At 46.0% G+C, this 22,494-nt stretch overlaps 1 protein-coding gene and 1 long non-coding RNA gene across 21 annotated transcripts in view; one reads left to right on the top strand and one right to left on the bottom strand.

The window, feature by feature from the left end:
• PACSIN2 (protein kinase C and casein kinase substrate in neurons 2) overlaps nucleotides 1-22,494 on the bottom strand; it is a 146,227-nt gene that overhangs the window by 99,177 nt on the left and 24,556 nt on the right. The window lies entirely within an intron of this gene.
• On the top strand, nucleotides 299-22,081 carry LOC144331631 (uncharacterized). The gene is made up of 2 exons (XR_013398941.1): nucleotides 299-1,451; nucleotides 21,444-22,081. It is a non-coding gene; the product is annotated as an uncharacterized LOC144331631 (long non-coding RNA).

The following is a 22,494-nucleotide window of genomic DNA, read 5'->3' as shown; positions in this document are numbered from 1 at the left end:
CCTGTAGTCCCAGCTACTCCGGAGGCTGAGGCAGGAGAATGGCGTGAACCCGGGAGGCGGAGCTTGCAGTGAGCCGAGATCGCGCCACTGCACTCCAGTCTGGGCGACAGAGCTAGACTCCGTCTCAAAAAAAAAAAAAAAAAAAAGGAATAAACCAAGCCAAATGTCTAACATTCTCTATCAAAGAAGAAGGTGCCGGGACAAAGCAAAGCTAAGTATCAGTTCAATCTTTGGCAAAGGAAAAAAATGTTAAAACCCTTTACATAAGCGTCTTTGCCTCTCTGGCACTCGTCCAAAGATTTTTTTTTTTTTTAAAGTGAAGCAAGACTAATTAATGGAGACAGTCCAATTGAGGAAAAACTTTAAAGCACCAATGTGATAGAGGGACCATGCTAATTTTTTTCTTACTCATTTTATAAAATCCCCAAATGCCACAGGAGGAGCAACATCGAGATTTCTAGCACATCTCAGTTAAGATGTCACACAGCCCCATGGTCCTGGGAACAGCTCGAGCCTCCTTTGGGCAACACATTAAAAATGGAAGATGATCCAAGAAAGATCTGAAATTCAAAAGGAATGTGAGCAAGGTTCCTGGTGAGCTTGTGGGTATTTTCAGGAATAAAGTTAGGGGCCTGTTATGTTAATGTTTTATCAGTGTGATTTTTCCCCCTCATCTATTTATATTTTAATTCAGCCATCTGACAAACATTTTTTCAGCACTGTCCCTACACCAGGCTCTGGAAGTTACAAACTAAATAATTAACTTAAACTAACTCGTCCGTAAGCAGCTTCGAGTCTGGTAGGGTAGATGGACGAGCACCCAGAGGACTATGCAGGGTGACAGGTGCTACATGACAGACTTAGGTAGGGAGTGCTGAAGGTGGGGCTGGGGCAGGGGGCCAGGAAGAGATGTGGGAAGACGCCCAGGAAGGCTGGACTCTGAGCTGAATCACGTAAACAAGGGCAGTGTCCCGCTGCACTTCTGGCTGTGGCCTCCCCTCTTTGGCTGGGGCTTCTTCCTCCCTCAAAGGAGAGTAGGGACCAGACAGAAGATTCCAATGTTACTGATCAGGGCTTTTTCCTGAGGGCAGGAAAGGCAGCCAACATAAGGCTGCCAACTTAATTTTGCCCCCTAAGGACACTTAAAAAAGAAAAAGACCTATCACTCCCATTATTTCATTTCAAAGACATTTTAACACCAAAAGACAGGTAATACAACCCCAGAATCAATAAAAAGCCTTAAACTAGAGCTCTTTAACTTTGTAACAGAATAATTATACTGTTGGTGTGTCACCATCTAGCATGATAGTGAAACTGGCACTGTGAGTTGGTATTTAGAAACCCTGCAAATGGGCCGGGCGCGGTGGCTCACACCTGAAATCCCAGCACTTTGGGAGGCCAAGGCGGGCGGATCAAGAGGTCAGGAGATCGAGACCATCCTGGCTAACAAGGTGAAACCCCGTCTCTACTAAAAATACATAAAATTAGCCAGGGGCGGTGGCGGGCGCCTGTAGTCCCAGCTACTTGGGAGGCTGAGGCAGGAGAATGGCATGAACCTGGGAGGCAGAGCTTGCAGTGAGCCGAGATTGCGCCAATGCACTCCAGCCTGGGTAACAGAGCGAGACTCCATCAAAAAAAAAAAAAAGAAAGAAAGAAAGAAAGAAAAAGAAAGAAAGAAAGAAAGAAAGAAAGAAACGAAGAAAGAAACCCTGCAAATAGATGATCAAATTAGGTACTTTACTGAGTGCTTATTTTATGACATTTGATACACACTTCCCAGATCTTTATATACAACGATATACTCATGATAGCCTTGCAAGGTGGGAGTACTGCGCCAGTTTTCAGATGAGAAAACTACAGGTTTCGGGAAGTGGCTTGCTCTCAGTTGCACAGCAATGGCGGTGTGGGAAGCTGCAACCCTGGCTCCCTCTGACGGCAGAGTGTGTCCTGGACCTCCACAAACAGCGTGACACTGCAAGAGAGCTATGGGTGATTGCAGCAGCTCTTCCCAGAACTAAACATGTTTCACTGTTGCTGCTTTGGGGAAGGCAAAGGAAGAGTTCAAGTCTGCCACCTTTTTTTTCATAGTCCCTAATAACCAACTCAAACCCTTAGAGAAACCAGGAGGGGTATAAATACGTAAGACAATGAAATCGTGGTGCCAAGCATTCCAGAGCGCTACCATTATCTTCTCCCTTCTCCTTCTATATTTTGGATCAGCGCTGGGGAAAAAGAAAATGGTTAAGATGGGAAAAGAAATAGGTAGCATTTGAACCCTTATTCAAGATTTTCAATACTTGGAGTGTGTCATGGTTAGTTTTAGAGTTTTAGGTGTCAACTCGACTGGAATACCTAGGAAAATCTAGAAACCTAGTAAAGTCTGATTTTGCTGTGTGTCCATGAAGCTGTTTCCAGAAGAGACTGGCACATGGGTGTAGAGTGGATGAGGTGGGGAAGAGCCACCATCAATAAGGGCAGGCACCATCCAATCTGCTGGGGGCCTGAAGAGAAAAAAAAAAACGAAAAGGGCAAATGTGTCTATCAATGTCCTGGACCTGGGATGCACTCATCTCCTTCCTTGGACCACAGAACCCCAAGCTTGCCAGCCTTTGGACCCCAGGACTTACACCAGCGGCCCCTGGGTTCTTAGGCCTTCAGCACTGGACTGAGAGCTACATGATTGGCTTCTCTGGTTCTGGGGCCCTCAAAAGAGGACTGAGCCACACTACCGGCATCCCAGGGTCTCCAGCTTGCAGGCGGCCTGTCATAGAATTTCTCAGACTCCACAACCATGTGAGCCAATTCCCCTAACAAATTGCTTCTTATCTATCTACATCCATCCATCCACCCTATTGGCTCTGACTAATACAGCCATGCAGTAAGTATACATCTTAAAGCCTCTAGGCGTTGGCAAGTGTTACCTAAATACAACTTAAAAGACATGGTCACTAACTTCTAAAAGCTTCCATTCCCAGTTTGAAATATGGAGATAATTATAAATAGAATACCAACCATAAACTTAAAAGTGTATCTCATTTTACAAATTTCTTTTCAACAAATGATCGTGACATTACATGGTAGACTTTCTGTCTTTGTATTCTATAAATATATTCCAACTAATCTGTAACTTCATTTCAATTGGAATTCTTTTCTGATGGCACACCAATGATTTTTCTCCCTGAAAGATGTTAAGGAGCATTATTATTACACTGTTATTAGCAGTACCACTTAACACTGGTTTGGATTCAAGTTTTTCTTCTTCTTCTTTTTTTTTTTTGAGATGGAGTCTCGCTCTGTCGCCCAGGCTGGAGTGCAGTGGCCAGATCTCAGCTCACTGCAAGCTCCGCCTCACGGGTTTCCACTATTCTCCTGCCTCAGCCTCCCGAGTAGCTGGGACTACAGGCGCCCGCCACCACGCCCGGCTAGTTTTTTGTATTTTTTAGTAGAGACAGGGTTTCACCGTGTTAGCCAGGACGGTCTCGATCTCCCGACCTCGTGATCCGCCTGTCTTGGCCTCCCAAAGTGCTGGGATTGCAGGCTTGAGCCACCGTGCCCGGCCTCAAGTTTTTCTTCTTATGGAGGCCTTGGGGAAGAACCAAATACATTTAAGATGAGTAATCCTCCCACCTCAATAACTTCTGGCAACGATCACCATTGTAACACCTGCATCATCCAAGCAATATGGGATTGATTATCGCTGTAGATTGGAAATAGTTTTCTCTTTTTCATTTTTAATGGAAAACGTCAAACATGTAGAAAGTAGAAACTAGGTCAGGCACAGTGGCTCACGCCTTTAATCCCAGCACTTTGAGAAGCTGAGGCATGAGGATCGCTTGAGTCCATGTGTTCGAGACCAGCCTGGGCAACATGGAGAGATCCCATCCCTCTGAAAATGTTTTAAAAATTAGCTGGGCAAGATAGTGCATAGATGTGGTCCCAGCTACTCAGGAGGGTGAGGCTGCCATGGATCAGGATCCCACCACTGCACTCTAGCCTGCATGACAGGGTGAGATGCTGGCCCTTAAAAAAAAAAAAAGAAACGAAAATAGAACGATCCCCCATGTCAACAATTATCAACACATGGCCAATCCTGTTTCACCTGTGATGTGAAAACTGTAGAATGCTCACAGAACCACAAAACCCAAATGCATCTCCACCTGGCCTGGCGTGCCCCTGTCGACACTGGCACCCACAGCCCAAGTCCTCAGGCTGGGAAGAGGCACAAAGCAAGTAGAGCAGGGCCCTGGCCTGAAGAGATCAGCAACCTTGTGGGGAACCAGCGCACCTGAACCACATTTAAAACCGAGACCGACTACAGTAAACCCGCAAGGTTAACATCACACTGATGAGTCATGGCAGTATCAGGCGCCTCCTGAGACGACGTAATGAGAAGGGCAGTTCACCTCTGTAGGACTCTTCCCAAAATCATCTGCCAATCTAATACTAGGAAAAATCATCAAGGACCTGGGTGGGATCCTAGAACTGCAAGAAAACATCAGTGGGAATGCTGGTGAAATCCAAAGAAAGTTCATAGTTTATTTAGTAACACTGCATCAATGTTAATTTCTTAATTTCAAAAAATGAGCTGCGGTTACATAAAATGTTAACATTAGAGAAAGCCAGGTAAAAAGTAGACAGGAACTCTATTAGTTTTGCAACTTTCTGCACATACAGAATTCTTGCAAAATAAAAAGTTTATTATAGAAATGATAATACAAAAGTTTAACAAATATTCATTACGTCCTTTGCAAAAAGGAGTCAGTGACAATGTGGTCTTCTTTTTAAAATTTAGCCAAGGAAGACGAAGCCTAAAGAAATCAAATGATTTGTTAAAATCTTGAAGTAAGCAAGCACCTGGAAATGAAGGCAGGCTCCTACGTAAGCTGACGTCACACCTGAGGTGCTCCACGGCAGTGCACCACCAGATATGGAGTGCTTGTGGTAACAAGCAGTGCTGACCATGAGATGTGAGGCTGGCCTGCAGCCGCCCCACGCCACCCACAGCTGTGCAATCAGACAGCCACCCAGGCTCCCTGCACCACCCTGCCCTGCCCCCAGCCTCTCCACAGCCCTCTGCTCCAGCCTACCCCTGCAGTGCCTCTCACCACTCAGCAGTTTCTGAGGGTCTACAGGCTAACGCTAAGCTAAAAACAATAAAAAGGAGGTGGCATTACAAACCACCATATGATAAAAATACTTTAAACCACCATCATTCTACAAAAATAGCTCCTTATATATCTAGAAAAAAAAGATATGATCAGAACTGTGCACTAGGAAACCTGAAATTGTAGCTCTGCACCAGGATGAGCCCAAAGTGCCCAAAGGAGAATTCCACCTCTGGGCTTTCTGACCTGGAGACCATGCCTGGAAGCACACAGTCTACTGCCTCACTCTAAGAAAAGTCAGCCATGTTTTTACTTTTTTTTTTTTTTTTCTTATGTTGCCCAGGCTGGACTTCAACTCCTGGGCTGAAGTCATGCTCCTGCCTCAGCCTCCTGTGTACCTGGATTACAGATGCATGCCACTGCACCCAGTTCAACCATGCTTTTAAATGGCTTTGAATGTGCTTCTTTGTAACAGCATCTTCCTACATTTCAGACAGGACAAAATTCTAGAAATAAAAGCACACACCTGGATTTTCTAATTATGAACAGCATACAAGGATTGTTCATTACGAACCAGATTTATGATGACTTTTATGGCTGGGGTCAATACGGAAGTAAGAGCTTTGACGGGGCAGTCATATGTCTGCCCACATACTGCAGCAAACACATCTGGGACATGACCGTCAGCTCAAACAAGAATGTCTGTGAAATATTCCTATCCAAAATGCCCTGCAACAAATTACTGAAAGATAAGGAAAGAAAGCCAGAAGTGGTGTTTTTAAAACAATCTTTAAAAAGGAAAAAGGCAGAAGACACTGTAAAAAGTATTTCCAGAACAGAAGGTTAAAAACGACAGACTCTGTCACAGGTCTCGCCCCCAAGGCAATCCCTCCTGAGCAACTTCATTATTTCCACTTGCTCAGGAATTGACGAGCGTCTTGCAAAACACAGGTCAAAACTTCCCCAGTGCTCTGAATTATGCAACTGGGAATCCATACCACACTGTTTTTGTCAACAAGGCTCCACTGAAGCTTCCTCCTTTAACTTCACATTGGGAAAAAGACTTCAGATGCCTTCCCCATTCATTTTTCAAATGTTTCATTCAATCAGAAACTCGACATATACACTTTGGAATTTACACATTTGATAGCTGCAAAGCTCGCAGGCAAGCTCTCCAGCCAACATGCCTGTCTGTCTCCTCCCAGGTGTGGCAAGCCCCACACTTGTGCCAGGCATGGCCCCCTGCCCCATAAACCCAGAGTGGGTTGGCTGCTCTCCCCTGTAACTGACACAGAAACAGGCCTGTTAGACTCCAGTCTCAGGCCTGTGCCCATCCCCCACTCCTGTCTCCATCATCCCTCATTGCCCTTGTTTCCTTGGCACCTAGCACAGGGCTTAGCATCTAGGGGCACAGCATAAAGAGGAAAAGAGAAAAGCCTATGAGAGAAATGGCAGCCTCACCCTTGGGGACACACAGCTCAGGTGTGGATGCCAAGTATCAAGAACAGAAGCGTAGCCTCAACTTGTAGCCTAATATAAATGCCAGCTCACAGCCCACGAGCTGTGGAATCACAAAAGTCAATTTATCTCAGAGCCTCAGTTTCCTCAAATGAATAAAAAGTATCAGTATCTCCCGCTTCACAGGTTACCAAGAGGATTAAATGAGATGAAACACCTGGCCTGGTGCCTGGCAGCTCACTGTTGTCCTGAAATCTATGTATGTCTCCTTCCCTCCGAATCCCTATGTCGACTTTGCTTCTAGTTATCCCCCATTCGGTGCACCATGACTAGGTACAATGAAAAACAAAAGCCAGTTCCACCAAGGGGCTGGCACCTGAACCGTCTCCCCATAGCCCTTTCCCATGAGCACCAGATAGCAGGTGCCATACCCAGAGCATTCACCTGTTGATTGGATATGATCTAATTCTAAGTAGTAGGGAAGGATGCCAGCTCCCCTTTGCCACTGATTTCCATTCCCTCAATGCTCCTGGTCTAAGCCACGCCTAACTCCTCCCCATCGGAGAATGGTAGAGGAGAGTGCTATTCCTGGTGAGTAGGGGCAGAAGGCAGGTACCATGTACAGGCCTCTTGTCTGGGTAGAGACCATCCATTAAAAGATCATAAGCAGGCCGGGCGCGGTGGCTCAAGCCTGTAATCCCAGCACTTTGGGAGGCCGAGACGGGCGGATCACGAGGTCAGGAGATCAAGACCATCCTGGCTAACACGGTGAAACCCCATCTCTACTAAAAAATACAAAAAACTAGCCGGGCGAAGTGGCGGGCGCCTGTAGTCCCAGCTACTCGGGAGGTTGAGGCAGGAGAATGGCATAAACCCCGGAGGCGGAGCTTGCAGTGAGCTGAGATCCGGCCACTGCACTCCAGCCTGGGCGGCAGAGCGAGACTCCATCTCAAAAAAAAAAAAAAAAAAAAAAAAAAAGATCATAAGCACCAGCCATGGCCAACATGGTGAAACCTTGCTTCTACTAAAAATACAAAAATTAGCCAGGCATGGTGGTGTGTGCCTGTAATCCCAGCTATTCGGAAGGCTGAGGCACCATAACTGCTTGAACCTGGGAGGTGGAGGTTGCAGTGAGTTTAGATCGTGCCACTGTACTCCAGCCTGGGCAACAGAGTGAGATCTCAAAAAATTTACAAGATACAGAAATCCACTAGACAAAGTACCCATTCTTGTGGTTTACTCATAAGAAAAATAAAACTAAAATATATCTATTAAAAGGTAGAAAGGGGGCAGGACACGGTGGCTTACACCTATAATCCCAGCACTTTGGGCAGCTGAGGCAGGAGAATTGCTTGAGGTCAGGAGTTCGGGCGAGACCCTGTCTCTACAAAAATAAATAAAATAAATATAAACATATATATATATATATATATATATATATATCGTGCACACAATGAAAAATTATCCAGCAGCAAAAATGAATGAAAATGAAATCTGCAGACTACTTATGAGTCTCTTTTTATAAAATTCATAAACAAAAATAGTATATATTATTTACAGATACATGTGTATAAGTACTCTTTTTTTTTTCCTTTTTCTAACCAGAGCCTTGTCAATATTCTTTTTAAAAAAAAAAAAGTGCAGGAATGATGAACTATTCTAGAATGCCTTTACCCCTAGTCATGGTGCACTGGATGGTGGATAACTGGAAGCAGAGATTCCCAGCTGCACAGTTCCCAGTTGCTCCTGGCAGGGAGCACCCACCAGGTACTTCCCTGTGGTGCACAGTGGTTTAGTTCTCCAGCTAGGAGGTTGGCTCCCAGGTATGTATCAGTATGCTCCAAAACTTATATATCCATCACCTCTTGTTTTACACGAATTTTAAGTTATCTAAGAAAACATTTCTAAACTACAGGTAGATGAGAGAAAGGCTGTAAGACAGACACAAGAAAAAGACCCACTGATAGATGTTCAACAAACACCAGGCCAAAAGCGGGCCAATGCTGAGACACCCTGGCCCCCCATGGCTTTCCAGGCCAGTCTGGAAGGTCCAATCTGAGCTGAAACCCTACAGGGTTCAGAGCATTGAGGCCTTCCCCCCCTCCCCCGCAACTCTCTCATTTGCAGTCATCATCTTATTTTGCATGTAGGAAAGGAAAAGGAGGCTAAAAAACTATGCCTGTGCTAATTCTTCGCCTAGAGGGAGTACAGAACATTGGCACCTGCCAGGCTAACCCACCCACTGCTGACCCTCCTCACTCTAAATGTCACAGGTAGTTCTCAAAATGCCTCCAGACTTATCACTTTAATAATCCTCTTCCCGGCCCAACCCCAGGAATTCCTGGTTCCTGTACAGCAAGGCCAGAAGCTACACCCTGGTGAAAGGCCACCGGGAAGTACAGGCCTTAATGCACACTTGCTCCAGACAGAGCAGAGGCAACACTAGTCAGCCCAGGTGACAGACTGGCTCCTGTCCCCACAAGCCTGACAAGTCCACAGGATTATCTAGGGGTTCACAGATTTGGGGCAACAGTGTTAAATGCAGGTCTCCCTGTCATGCCTGGAGTGTCACAGAATGGCCACTTAATAGGCTTGCTGCTGGATGTTGGCACCTATTTCTATATTTATGTAGATTCTTTTTTTTTTTTTTTTTTTTTTTTTGAGACAGAGTCTTGCTCTGTTGCCCAGGCTGGGGTGCAGTGGCCGGATCTCAGCTCACTGCAAGCTCCGCCTCCCGGGTTTAGACCATTCTCCTGCCTCAGCCTCCCGAATAGCTGGGACTACAGGCGCCCGCCACCTCGCCCGGCTAGTTTTTAGTATTTTTTAGTAGAGACGGGGTTTCACCGTGTTAGCCAGGATGGTCTCAATCTCCTGACCTCGTGATCCGCCCGTCTCGGCCTCCCAAAGTGCTGGGATTACAGGCTTGAGCCACCGCGCCCGGCCTATTTATGTAGATTCTATGACTGTTTTAGATTTGTATTAAGATTAGCGGCAGAATTGTACTACATGTCTTTTAAATATGTTAATATAACCACAAGGGTTTTCTTTTTAATGTGATACAGTGAATTGTGATGTATAACATTAACTGAGCACTTACTATGCACCAAGCCCAGGTCTAATCATTTCACAGATACCCCATTTCGTCCTTCCATCAACCCTATACAGCAGTACTGTAATCGTCCTGCCAATTTTATAGATGAGGGGACTGAAGCTCAGGGAGATTAACTAATTTGGCTAACGTCAGAGAATTAGTAAATGACAAGGCTGGGGCAAACCATGCTCTAATCCGTGAGCCAGAAGTTTCTCTAGCCGACACAATGCCTCATGTTATGCTATCCTTGCATTGCTAGAGTAAACCTTTTTTGGTCCTGAAAAAGTAATCTTTTAATACACTACTGTATTCAAACTATTATTTGATTTAGAAACCTACTTTAAAATGTTGCAAATATATATAAACATATATATGCATTAACACATATTACATTCATATGAGACTGATCTGTAATTTTATCTACACCATGAATGGAAGAAGAAACATTTTTACAAAGAAATAGAAATAGAAATTCGCATAAAAATCTTAAAATTTTATGGCAAAACACACCTAAACAATGTAAAAACAAATTATAGAAACAATAGCTGGGGACGCATTTGCAATGCACACAACAAATAATTTATAGCTCTAATATACAAAGACCTCCTAAAAATTCAAAACAATCCAGTAGACGGAAAAACGGAGAAAGGATATGGGTATGGAATTCATACAAGAAAAAATACAAATGATCAATAAACATGTGAAATGATGCTCAACCTCACCAGTACTCAGGAAAACACAAATTAAAATAAAAGTGGTTCATAGAAACAGTAGAATGGTGAAAAAAAAAGTTTAGTTAAAAATAATTAAGACTGGAATACCATTTTCAGTCATCAGCAAAAACAACACAACGTCTACCACTGGTGGAAATGCCCAGTAAAAGGTGTTGATGTGATCAGGCTCTGTGTCCTCACCCAAATCTCATGGCAAATTGTAATCCCCATGTGTCAGGGGAGGGGCCTGATGGGAGATGATTAGATCATGGGGGCGGATATCCCCCCTACTATTTTCATGATAGTAAGTGTGTTCTCGGAGATCTGAAGTGTATGGCACGTCCCCCCTCACACTCTCTGTCTCCTGCTCTGCCATGGTAAGACATGCTTGCTTCCCCTTCACTTTCCACCATGATTGTAGTTTCCTGAGGCCTTCTAGCCATGCTTCCTGCCAAGCCTGTGAAACTGAGTCAATTAAACCTCTTTTCTTCATAAAGTACCCAGTCTCAGGTAGTTCTTTACAGCAGTATGAGAACAAACTAATACAGGGGTACTCATACACTGCTAGTACAAGTCTGCCAAAAGACTAGAGCAATTCAGCGTGGCGTAACTACTAAAAACTAGTGACCTGGAGAGAGATCCAGAGTACAACATTCACTTACCGGCTCATTCATTCATTCATTCATTCCACAATGAGCACCTACAACCTGCCATGCACTTTTTTCAATTATTTGTTATCAAAAGAGCTTAAATTCAGAAGTGTGTAAGCTCAAGAGAAGTGAAAATGGCAAGCTGCTGAATAATGCCTAAAATAGGTTCCTCCCTTTTTTAAAAACATGCATGTTTGTGAGGGTCAGGAGAAAGTTGTGGAAGGCTCTGCTACAACAAGTAGTCAAGAGTTGATTAGCACCTAGCTGTTTATACATCTTCTGTTTCTCTTGGCATGAGCACACAGTAACAACAGCAATAGCCTATAACGCTGAGAAATCTAACAGAAAATATCACAGTCTTTGTTTACACACAACACAAGAAGAGCACAGGGCCCACACTGTGTTAGTGGCAGAGCCAAAAGTCCACCCTCATCCTGCTGAATGAATGAAAAGCTGGGCTCTTCACTATAAGATGACAGTGTTTCTCCTCACTCACATTCACCCACCCACACAGAGCAGAAAGTAGGAAGGTTTCCATGCCCGCACTGATGGTAAGTTGTGGGAGGTAGTCGGGCAACATTTCTGGAGTTCTTATGAATGATGTGCTATGCTTTTTGGCCTGCGTATTCAGGTGGACTCAGATCTGAGACATATTCAAAAGTATGTTCCCATCCTGGCCCTTGATTTATGTATTTCCTCTTCCCTAGGGGATTCTACAAAGCATTTCCAAAAAGGCTGGTCCCTGTCCCTTAACTGGTTCCTCCTCCAAGCAACAGCATTCCAGCTGGGCTTTGGGAAATCTCCCTACTCCTTCAAAACAATGGTTTCTCCTCTGACTTCTTTTCAGGTTTCCTATGAGTCTATGAAGCCACCTCACCCAAAGTCTTCCAAGGAACTGATTATGCTCAGGTTAGCTGGCCACCACAGAACTTTGACCAGTATAATGAACTGTGACAGAAAGGAATGCATCCTGTTGACCAATCCCCCTGCAATACAGCATAGACGACAGGGGTACTTCAACGCTCCATTGCTTAGGAGAAACAGCCAGCACCGATACTGGCTGAGACATAGAAACTTCGAAAACAATTCAAGTGTCCATACCACTGCCCAAGGCCCAATGATGGTTCATCTGTTTGTGTTTTTATTTATAGATTTATGGAAATATAGAGATATCTGGCCAGGTGCAGTGGCTCACGCCTGTAATGCTAGCACTTTGGGAGGCAGAGGCAGGTGGATCACCTGAGGTCGGGAGTTTGAGTCTGGTCAACATGGTGAAACCCTATCTCTACTAAAAATACAAAAATTAGCCAGGCGTGGTAGCGGGCGTCTGTAATCCCAGCTACTCAAGAGGCTGAGACGTGAGAATCGCTTGAACACGGGAGGCGGAGGTTGCAGTGAGCCGAGATTATGCCACTGCACGCTAGCCTAGAAGTTTTTCTTAAGAAAAGAAAAAAGAGCCGGGCGCGGTGGCTCACGCCTGTAATCCCAGCACTTTGGGAGGCCAAGGCGGGTGGATCACCTGAGGTTGGGAGTTCAAGACCAGCCTGACCAACATGGAGAAACCCCGTCTCTACTAAAAATACAAAAATTAGCCAGGCAGGGTGGCACACGCCTGTAATCCCAGCTACTCAAGAGGCTGAGACAGGAGAATCGCTTGAACCTGGGAGGCAGAGGTTGCGGTGAGCTGAGATTGCGCCATTGCACTCCAACCTGGGCAAAAAGAGTGAAACTCCGTCTCAAAAAAAAAAATGAAAAGAAAAAAGAAATATATATTTAACTAAATATAAAAACAGTCAAAAAAAACAAAGAAAGAAGTAATTGGCCCAGGTCAAATACCTCCTTCTCTATGAATTCTCTGGCCTCTTCCTTCTGGGAGTATACGCTCTCTCTTAAGGCACCTGCCGCTTTCTAACTTGGGTTATAGTTATTTAAATACAGACATTGTCTCCTCCAGGCAGGAATCCTTTAGGACAAAATCCCTAAATTATTAATGGATTAATGGATCCCCCTGGCGTCCTGACCACATGGGACAGACTCATATGTTGCCCAGTGTGCTGAAACACGTTTGTCTGCAAACCCCTGCTTACGCCAACTGTACTTGTTATTGCAAATTTACATACATTTATTACACAAACATACATACATATAATACACATATAGTATAAATATATATACATGCACTTAACTACATAAACCCATGAAATAAGTGCATCGTTGTTTCTACTAAAACTAGTAAGGCCTGGCGTGGTGGCTCAAGGCCTGTAATCCCAGCATTTGGGAGGCCAAGGTGGGCAGATCACGAGGTCAGAAGATCGAAACCATCCTGGCTAACACAGTGAAACCCCGTCCCTACTAAAAAACACACACAAAAAAATTAGCCGGGTGTGGTGGCGGGCGCCTGTAGTCCCAGCTACTCGGGAGGCTGAGGCAGGAGAATGGCGTGAACCCAGGAGGCGGAGCTTGCAGTGAGTCAAGATCACGCCACTGCACTCCAGCCTGGGAGACAGTGAGACTACGTCTCAAAAAAACAAACAAACAAAAAAACACTATTAACAAGTTTCTATTAAAACAAGTTGTTAAAAAAAAAAAAAAAGAAACAGAAACAGAAAAAGGAAAAGAAAGAAACCACCTGCTAACCAAAGTACAGCTATGGCAAAACAAGTATAGAGGATTGGGTGAAAATTCGTAAAATCTGTAATTCCACATTCATGTTGCTTCTAAGTTCTCAATTGTCACCAAGAAAATTAATTAAATTAATTAATGGCCAGGCACAGTGACTCATGTCTATAATCCCAGCACTTTGAGAGGCCAAGGCAGGAGGACAGCTTGAGCCCAGGAGTTCAAGACCAGCCTGGGCAACATGGTAGGACTCTGTCTCTACTAAAAATCAAAAACACTAGCTTGTCATGGTCATTAGGAGGTCAAGGCTGCATGATCGCACCATGACACTCCAGCCTGGGTGACAGAGAGACCCTGCCTCAAAAAACAAACAACAAGGCTGGGAGCAGTGGCTCACACCTGTAATCTCAGCACTTTGGGAGGCTGAGGCAGGCAGATCACTTGAGGTCACGAATTCAAGACCAGCCTGGGCAACATGGTGAAACCCCATCTCTACTAAAAATACAAAAATTAGGTCGGTCACAGTGGCTCACAACTATAATTTCAGCACTTTGGGAAGCTGAGGCGGATGGATCACCTGAAGTCAGGAGTTCAAGACCAGCCTGGCCAACGTGGTGAAATCCCATCTCTATTGAAAATACAAAAATTAGCCGGGTGTGGTGGCGCATGCCTGTAGTCTCAGCTACTTAGTAGGCTGAGGCAAAAGAATTGCTCAAATCCAGGAGGTGGAGGCTGCAGTGAGTCGAGATTGTGCCACTGCACTCCAGCCTGGGCAACAGAGCGAGACTCCATCTCAAAAAAAAAAAAAGAAAAAGAAAAAAAAAAACTAGCTGGGTATGGTGACACACACTTGTAATCCCAACTACTTGGGAGGCTGAGGCAGGAGGATCACTTGAACCCAGGAGGCAGAGGTTGCAGTGAGCCGAGCTTGTACCACTGCACTCCAGCCTGGGTAACAGAGCAAGACTCCGTCTCAAAAAAAAAGGAAAAAACAGATATTGAAGACAATCAATTATCGGTGTGGCATATGCAAAAAAATAACTAGCAGTTCTCATTAGTAAACTGAAAGTAAAAGAAAATGACAATAAAAGATTGACATATGAGAATATATCAATTTTTGGTTTTTAAGAGATAGGGTCTTGCTATGTTGCCCAGGCTGGTCTTAAACTCCTGGGCTCAAGTCATCCTCCCACCTCAGCCTCCTGAGTAGCTGGGACTATAGGAGCACACTATCATGCCTATCATTTTTTTACATCCCTAAACTATGTATTGTTTTTTAAGAATCTTTGTCTTTGTTCTTCAGTTAACTGACTGGTGGTCAGTCCCCATCTCATGAGACAGACACTTAATGACCACTGATCAGATGTCATGTCAGGTCAGGAAATAATCTAGTGTAAACCTGGGCTGAAGAAGCTATGCACAGGCTATGGGCACAGCACTTAGCACTTTTTTTTTTTTTGAGACAGGATCTGGCTCTGTCACCAAGGCGGGAGCGCAATGATGCAGTCTTGGCTCACTGCAGCCTCAGCCTCCTGGACTCAAGCAATCCTCCCACTTCAGCCTCCTGAGTAGCTGGGACCACAGGTGTGCACCACCACGCCTGGCTAATTTTTATGTTTTTTTGTACAGACGGAGTTTCATCATGTTGCCCAGGCTAGTCTCGAACTCCTGAACTCAAGTTATCTGCCTGTCCCAGCCTCCCAATGTGCTGGGATTACAGGTGTGAGCCACCATACACAGCCTAGTACTTAGCACTTCCTAAATAAAATTCTTCCTGCCCTCAACGAAAAGAAACGACTATATAATTTGTTTAAAGACCAGGACAAGTTAATAAGAGTACAGAATTCAGAATTCTCAATTTCCCACCTGAAACAAATGCTCTAGGTCCCAGGCCTCCCTGAGGCTACCCTGATGTTGATATGTGAACCTAGTAAAACACTGGTCCTATTTTGCATCTCCCCAAACTAGATCTAGAGATGAGGTGAAAACCCACATGGCCAGGAGAAAAGCATGACTGTGATCTGCACTGCCTGACCCAGGCCAGCAGGTTGACTACACCTGCTGCAAAGGTTCCTGGGGTAAAAACTACTCCCTTTAATCGGTGTTTCAGGGCATCTGGGAATAAGGAGCAGGGTAAACCAGAATGAAATGAAAATGAAATTTCTCTTACCTCACCTATGCCTAAAGGCTGCAGAGCTGTGGCCTTTGACACTTACAAGATTATCTTAACACCAGGAGGGCAGAAAACATCCCCAAGACAAAGAGCACAGGTCTTCCTTCTCAGCACATCACCACCCAGCTCAGTAACAATGAGACCCCAAAAGAGGCAACTACCTACCTGAAAAAAGCAGCTGGGGAGAGACTGGAAAACAAAAGTGGGCTCCACCTCTAGTTTTTCTTGTTCTAGACTAAACCCTAGAGATGGATATATGTAGATTTGCTTGTCCTGTTTGGTAACCGAAGGTCAGGAAAGCCGGCTGCTTTCTACAAAAAACGCAATCAGGGCCGGGCGCAGTGGCTCAAGCCTGTAATCCCAGCACTTTGGGAGGCCGAGACGGGCGGATCACGAGGTCAGGAGATCGAGACCATCCTGGCTAACACGGTGAAACCCCGTCTCTACTAAAAAAATACAAAAAACCAGCCGGGCGAGGTGGCGGGCGCCTGTAGTCCCAGTTACTCGGGAGGCTGAGGCAGGAGAATGGCGTAAACCCGGGAGGCGGAGGTTGCAGTGAGCTGAGATCTGGCCACTGCGCTCCAGCCTGGGCAACAGAGCAAGACTCCGTCTCAAAAAAAAAAAAAAAAAAAAAAATGCAATCAGGCCAGGTGCGGTGGCTCTCGCCTGTAATCCCAGCACTTTGGGAGGCCGAGGCAGGCAGATCACAAGGTCAGGAGATCGAGACCATCCTGGCTAACACAGTGAAATTCCGTCTCTACTAAAAATACAAAAAATTAGCCAGGCGTGGTTGCAGGCGCCTGTAGTCCCAGCTATGTGGGAGGTTGAGGCAGGAGAATGGCATGAACCCAGGAGGCGGAGCTTGCAGTGAGCCGAGATTGTACCACTGCACTCCAGCCTGGGCAACAGAGCGAGACTTCATCACAAAAAAAAAAAAAAAAAAAGAAAAGAAAGAAAATGGAGGCAGAGGTTGCAGTGAGCAGAGATCGCATCACTGCACTCCAGCACTCCAGCTTCGGCGACAGAGCGAGACTCCATCAGCTGTGCACCTCTCTGGATGGGGTACTCACCCCAGAGACTGGCTGTCTCCCACAAGCCATTCCTGATGGGCTCCACATTCTGCCCACAAGGGCAGCAGATGGGCAAACTCCAAGGCTCTGTTGTGGCCCCCCACTGGCCTCACTTCTCTCCACATGCAGGGCCAGGGCCAGGTCCAGGAGGGTCACCTTTACAGCACCTAGGTGCAACCGAACACACTGCCACCAGCCCTCAGCCACCCCTGAGAAGGACCCACTTGGTATTGAAACATTTGCAAAACATAAAGAACAGGACAAAGAACAGCCCCTCCAACAGACATACACACAGACACATTCATGTGTCATCCAGCTCCAGCTCCAGCTGGTTTTTAAGCTTCTGTCTGCCTTCACCACATTCTATTCAGAGGGAGGGGTAAGGTCTGATTCCTAGGAATCTGAGAAGTCTCCCAGGTGCCTAATCCCTCCCCACTCAGGAATCACTGAGCAAACCCAGGTTCTCCACAGTCTCACCTCCAACTAAAGTGATTCTCCACCCTCCCACGCCCACCCTGCCCACCCCTTGCTGACTGCAGGACTGATGTCCATCACAGGGCCACTGTAGAGCCACCAGCCACCTGGCTTCACCCCACACCCCCAACACAAAGAAATATCAAGGTCTTCTTGATTGGACCAATGCCCCAAGTCAGGAGGCTCCTGCTTGACTTTCCAAACAACCATCCCCTCGCTCTGTAGTTTTAGCCAAGCACCCTCAAGGTGATTTCCCTTTTCCCAGAATTAACACAGAAAAAGAAAGCATTAGGCAAGGGAAAAACAGAAAAAGAAGACCAGGAACTATGCTAGGAGATTTAAAAGAGGGAAATGATCACTAATAAAAGAGAACTTGCCCAACAGAAAAGGAAAAGCAATTCAAGCTAAGCAAAACCATGCCACTGCATCAGCCAAGACGCTGGGCTGCAGCATGGTCAGGGAGTCTGGCAAGCATCCTGGCTGTTTAGAAAAGCGTGGCGGCCCCCAACGAAAACACTCGTGAGTATCAATCAAGGGCAGCATTCACCTGGTCAAACGAAATCAAACACCTAAAAGAAATGACCTTGGTTCCCCTCTCCCCCCGCAACCCCTTCCCAGCACGGTTACCAGCAGACAGGCTCGATCTCACCACCTGCCCCTTCAGGGCTCATTCCTCCACAGTTCACCGAGGCCTTTTGGGGCCTTGCACTCTGCTGAGTGCATGACAGTGACACTCTAATGGGGGTTGGAGACACACACTAAAATCCACATGGGAACACGATGACTTCAGACACAGCAGAGGGCTACTTCAGGGCAGAGAGCAACATCAGTGACCACTGAGGGTGGGCTTTTTTATGACCTGAAGACAAAGAACATTCCAGGAAGTGGGAACCCCATGTGCAAAGACCCTAAGAAGGAGCAGCAGCTACTGCATCTAATCTCTACCCTTTTCTACCCATTCTAAAAAAACCTTCCCGAAACCTAGATGTGGTCTCACCTTTCTCTTCTGCTTAAAAGCCTTTGATTCCCACTGCCTATATAATAAAGCCCCTAAGACCCCCTTCTTGAGTAAAGTTTACTGAACGTAAATCACACATACCTACACGCACACATACATAGATACTCCATTTCCACTGACACCTTCCCTGACTACCAACACCCCTCAGACAGCCTGTAGAGTCCACTCCACCCACCCTTGATGCGTAGTCAATGAGAAGACATTCTTGGCCGGGCGCGGTGGCTCAAGCCTGTAATCCCAGCACTTTGGGAGGCCGAGATGGGCGGATCACGAGGTCAGGAGATCGAGACCATCCTGGCTAACACGGTGAAACCTCGTCTCTACTAAAAACACAAAAAATGAGCCGGGCGTGGTGGCGGGTGCCTGTAGTCCCAGCTACTCGGGAGGCTGAGGCAGGAGAATGGCGTGAACCCGGGAGGCGGAGCTTGCAGTGAGCTGAGATCCGGCCACTGCACTCTAGCCTGGGCACAGAGCGAGACTCCGTCTCAAAAAAAAAAAAAAAAAAGAAGACATTCTTGATGACTTGGTCGGGGGTGTGTCTGAATCTATACACAACACACCAAGACTGACCTGGGTTCAAACCCTGACTCTGTCACTTACTACCCATGTGTCCCTGAACAAATACCTTAACTATCTCTCTGAGCCTCCATTTCATTTATGTGTAAAAAAGTGATGGCCGGGCGCGGTGGCTCAAGCCTGTAATCCCAGCACTTTGGGAGGCCGAGACGGGCGGATCACGAGGTCAGGAGATCGAGAGACGATCCCGGCTAACACAGTGAAACCCCGTCTCTACTAAAAAATACAAAAAAATAGCCGGGTGAGGTGGCGGGCGCCTGTAGTCACAGCTACTCGGGAGGCTGAGGCAGGAGAATGGCGTAAACCCGGGAGGCGGAGCTTGCAGTGAGCTGAGATCCGGCCACTGCACTCCAGCCTGGGTGAGAGAGCAAGACTCTGTCTCAAAAAAAAAAAAAAAAAAAAAAAGTGATAATAGCACTAACCTTGGGTGCACCAACACTGATCATCACTGTTATTACATGGGCTGCTTAGCTTCCCACAGATAAAAATTTCATCTCCAGCCCCTAGATGACACCCCTAAACGCAGGTGGCTCTGCCCCTGAGGGACCTCACTGGCCACCCACCATGTGGTTCGAGACACCCCACCCTGAGTCCAGGAGCAAGCACCACACACACACACACCCACGGCACCATGTTCAGAAGACTGGTACATTCATTCCTTTTTTTCTCTTTCTTTTTTTTTTTTTTTTTTTTTTGAGATGGAGTCTCACTCTGTCGCCCAGGCTGGAATGCAGCAGTGTGATCTCGGCTCACTGCAACCTCCACCTCCTGGGTTCAAGCGATTCTCCTGCCTCAGCCTCCCAAGTAGCTGGGACTACAGGTGCGTACCACCACATCTAGCTAATTTTTTGTATTTTTAGTAGAGACAGGGTTTCACTGTGTTAGCCAGGATGGTCTCGATTTCCCGACTTCATGATCTACCCGCCTCGGCCTCCCAAAGTGCTGGGATTACAGGCGTGAGCCATAAAACCTCCAGAACACATTTTAAAATGCCTGTTCCAGGCTGGACGTAGTGGTTTACGTCTGTAAACTCAATGTCTGTGGCTCAAAAACAAAATAAATAAATACATAAATGCCTGTTTCAGAGAACACAAAAGTAAAACCACTTAGAAAATACAGGTTTTGTCCCAGGCACCAAAGACAAGGAGAAGATAGTCCCTGAACACTTTTCATTCACAGCTACTACTAGGACCCTCACAGTTACAGACCCTACAAGGACACAGACAGCTGTGGGGTGTGTGAGTGAGGGGTGGGGGGGTACATCATAGCTGGAGCAGGAGAGAGAGGACCACAACCAAAGAGAGCTTGAACTCATCTTCATCAAGGTACAACTCAACCTTCTACTTCCCAAGATTGGTTAATCCTGCCTCCTTGTAATTAAAGAAAAAAATACATTATGCAATGAACTGAAAATCTGGTTCAAATTCAGCAACCCGTAAGAGTCCAGGTTTAGGGTCCATTGGCCAAAAGTATAACTGCTCCTAACTACAGCAGCTTGGGAAGAAAATAATGTAGCCACAGGTATGAAGATTTCAGTGAAATGTAGCAAAACATTTCTAAATAGCTCTCTGTACCAAACGCAGTTCAGTTAACATTGCTCTCCAAACTTCCTTCTCTTTCAAAGAGAGATACCAAACTTGATCCAATCTAATTAATGTTGGCCCCAGCCCACACATTCCAAATAAACATTTTCAAAACTCAGATTATTTTTTTAGCTTACCATAAAATTTATAATGACATCACATGCATTTGGGAAAAAATGTAGAAACTTAAATCCATGATCTGAATGATGGTCAAAGAAATTGTTTTTTTGTTTTTGGGAGTGAGTCTGTCATCCAGACTGGAGTGCAGTGGCGCAATCATGGCTCACTGTAGCCTTGACTTCCTAGGCTCAATCGACTCTTCCACCTCAGCCTCCCGAATAGCTGGGACCACAGGCACATACCACCACACTTTGCTAGTTTTAAATTTTCTGTAGACACAGGGTCTCACTATGTTGCCCAGGCTGGACCCAAACTCCTAGGCTCACGCAATCCTCCTGCACTGACCTCCCAAAGTGCTGGGATTACAGGTATGAGCCACTGCACCTGGTCTAGTTCGTTTCTTAACACAATAGAAAACTCTGTAATCTCAGCACTTTGGGAGGCTGAGGTGGGTGGATCACCTGAGGTCAGGAGGTAGAGACCAGCCAGGCCAACATGATGAAATCCCATCTCTACTAAAAATACAAAAAAATTAGTCGAGCATGGTGGTGGATGCCTGTAATCCCAGCTACTCAGGAGGCTGAGGCAGGAGAATCGCTTGAACCCGGGAGGTGGAGGCTGCAGTGAGCGGAGATCACACCACTGCACTCCAGGCTGGCAACAAGAGTGAAACTCCATCTCAAAAAAAAAAAAGATCAGGTGCAATGGCTCACACCTGTAATCCCAGCACCTTGGGAGGCCAAGGCGGGTGGATCACGAGGTCACGAGTTCAAGACCAGCCTGGTCAACACAGTGAAACCCCCATCTCTACCAAAAATACAAAAAAATTAGCTGGGCATGGTGGTGGGCACCTGTAGTCCCAGCTACTTGGGAGGCTGAGGTAGGAGAATGGTTTGAACCTGGGAGGCGGAGATTACCTCAGTGAGCTGAGATCATGCCACTGCATTCCGGCCTGGGCGACACAGTGAGACTCTGTCTCAAAAAAAAAAAAGAAAGAAAGAAAAGAAAACTCATTCTCTTGGAGGGGAAATATATGTGTGTGTATATATATATATGCCAGTTCAAGCATTTAAACAGGTTTAAAAAATGAATGCTTTTTAAACACAGCTAATTTCTGCAGTCAATGTGACTTTCCACATGTGGGCAGCCCTAGGCACCTGTAACACAAGACGGCCACAAACCAACTGGCTTTGGGTAAGAAGGGATACTCCTCCCAAAGAATGAATCAGTCTTAGGACCACAGATCCTCATATCACTCATGCCTGCACTGTTCATCCCACAGAGCCTGCTTGCCTATGATGTGCCATTTCAGAGCTAAGAACTGCGCATTCCAATGCAAAAAGCAGTCCCCTGCCCTCCGCCTACCCAGCTCCTAACCCCACAGAAGACAAACAGGTCAGTCATACCACACATGAGGAGTATGGGGGGTGGGGGTGGACCATTCACTCTGCAGGCCCACAGGCAAAACACCTGGAGGGAGGGGAAGGTCAAACTAGAGCCAAGTTTTGAAGGATGAGTTCAGCAGGCAAAGAAGGGAAGAATGGCATATGCAGTAGAGACAAGATTTGCACAGGGAGAAACGCAAGAAGTTCAGGAGTGTGGCAAGAGATGAGACTCAAGGGGTAAGCAGGAGTCAGACCACAAGTTTGGATTTTATTGTGGTAACAACAGAGAACCACTCAAGAATTTTAATCTCAGACAGTCCGACCCCTCCCCGTTGCGGATAAGAACATGAAGATGTGGAAGAGGGTCATGAAAACACTCTATTTGGCTCAAGAGCTAATGAAAAATGCTAAACCATATCTATCCTTCAACGAAAAGCACAGCCCAAAGACTTCTTCCAG

Source organism: Macaca mulatta, chromosome 10, assembly GCF_049350105.2.
Source record: "Macaca mulatta isolate MMU2019108-1 chromosome 10, T2T-MMU8v2.0, whole genome shotgun sequence".
NCBI lineage: Eukaryota > Metazoa > Chordata > Mammalia > Primates > Cercopithecidae > Macaca > Macaca mulatta.
Note: the sequence above shows the minus strand (reverse complement) of the source record. Positions and strands in the feature narration are given on the sequence as shown.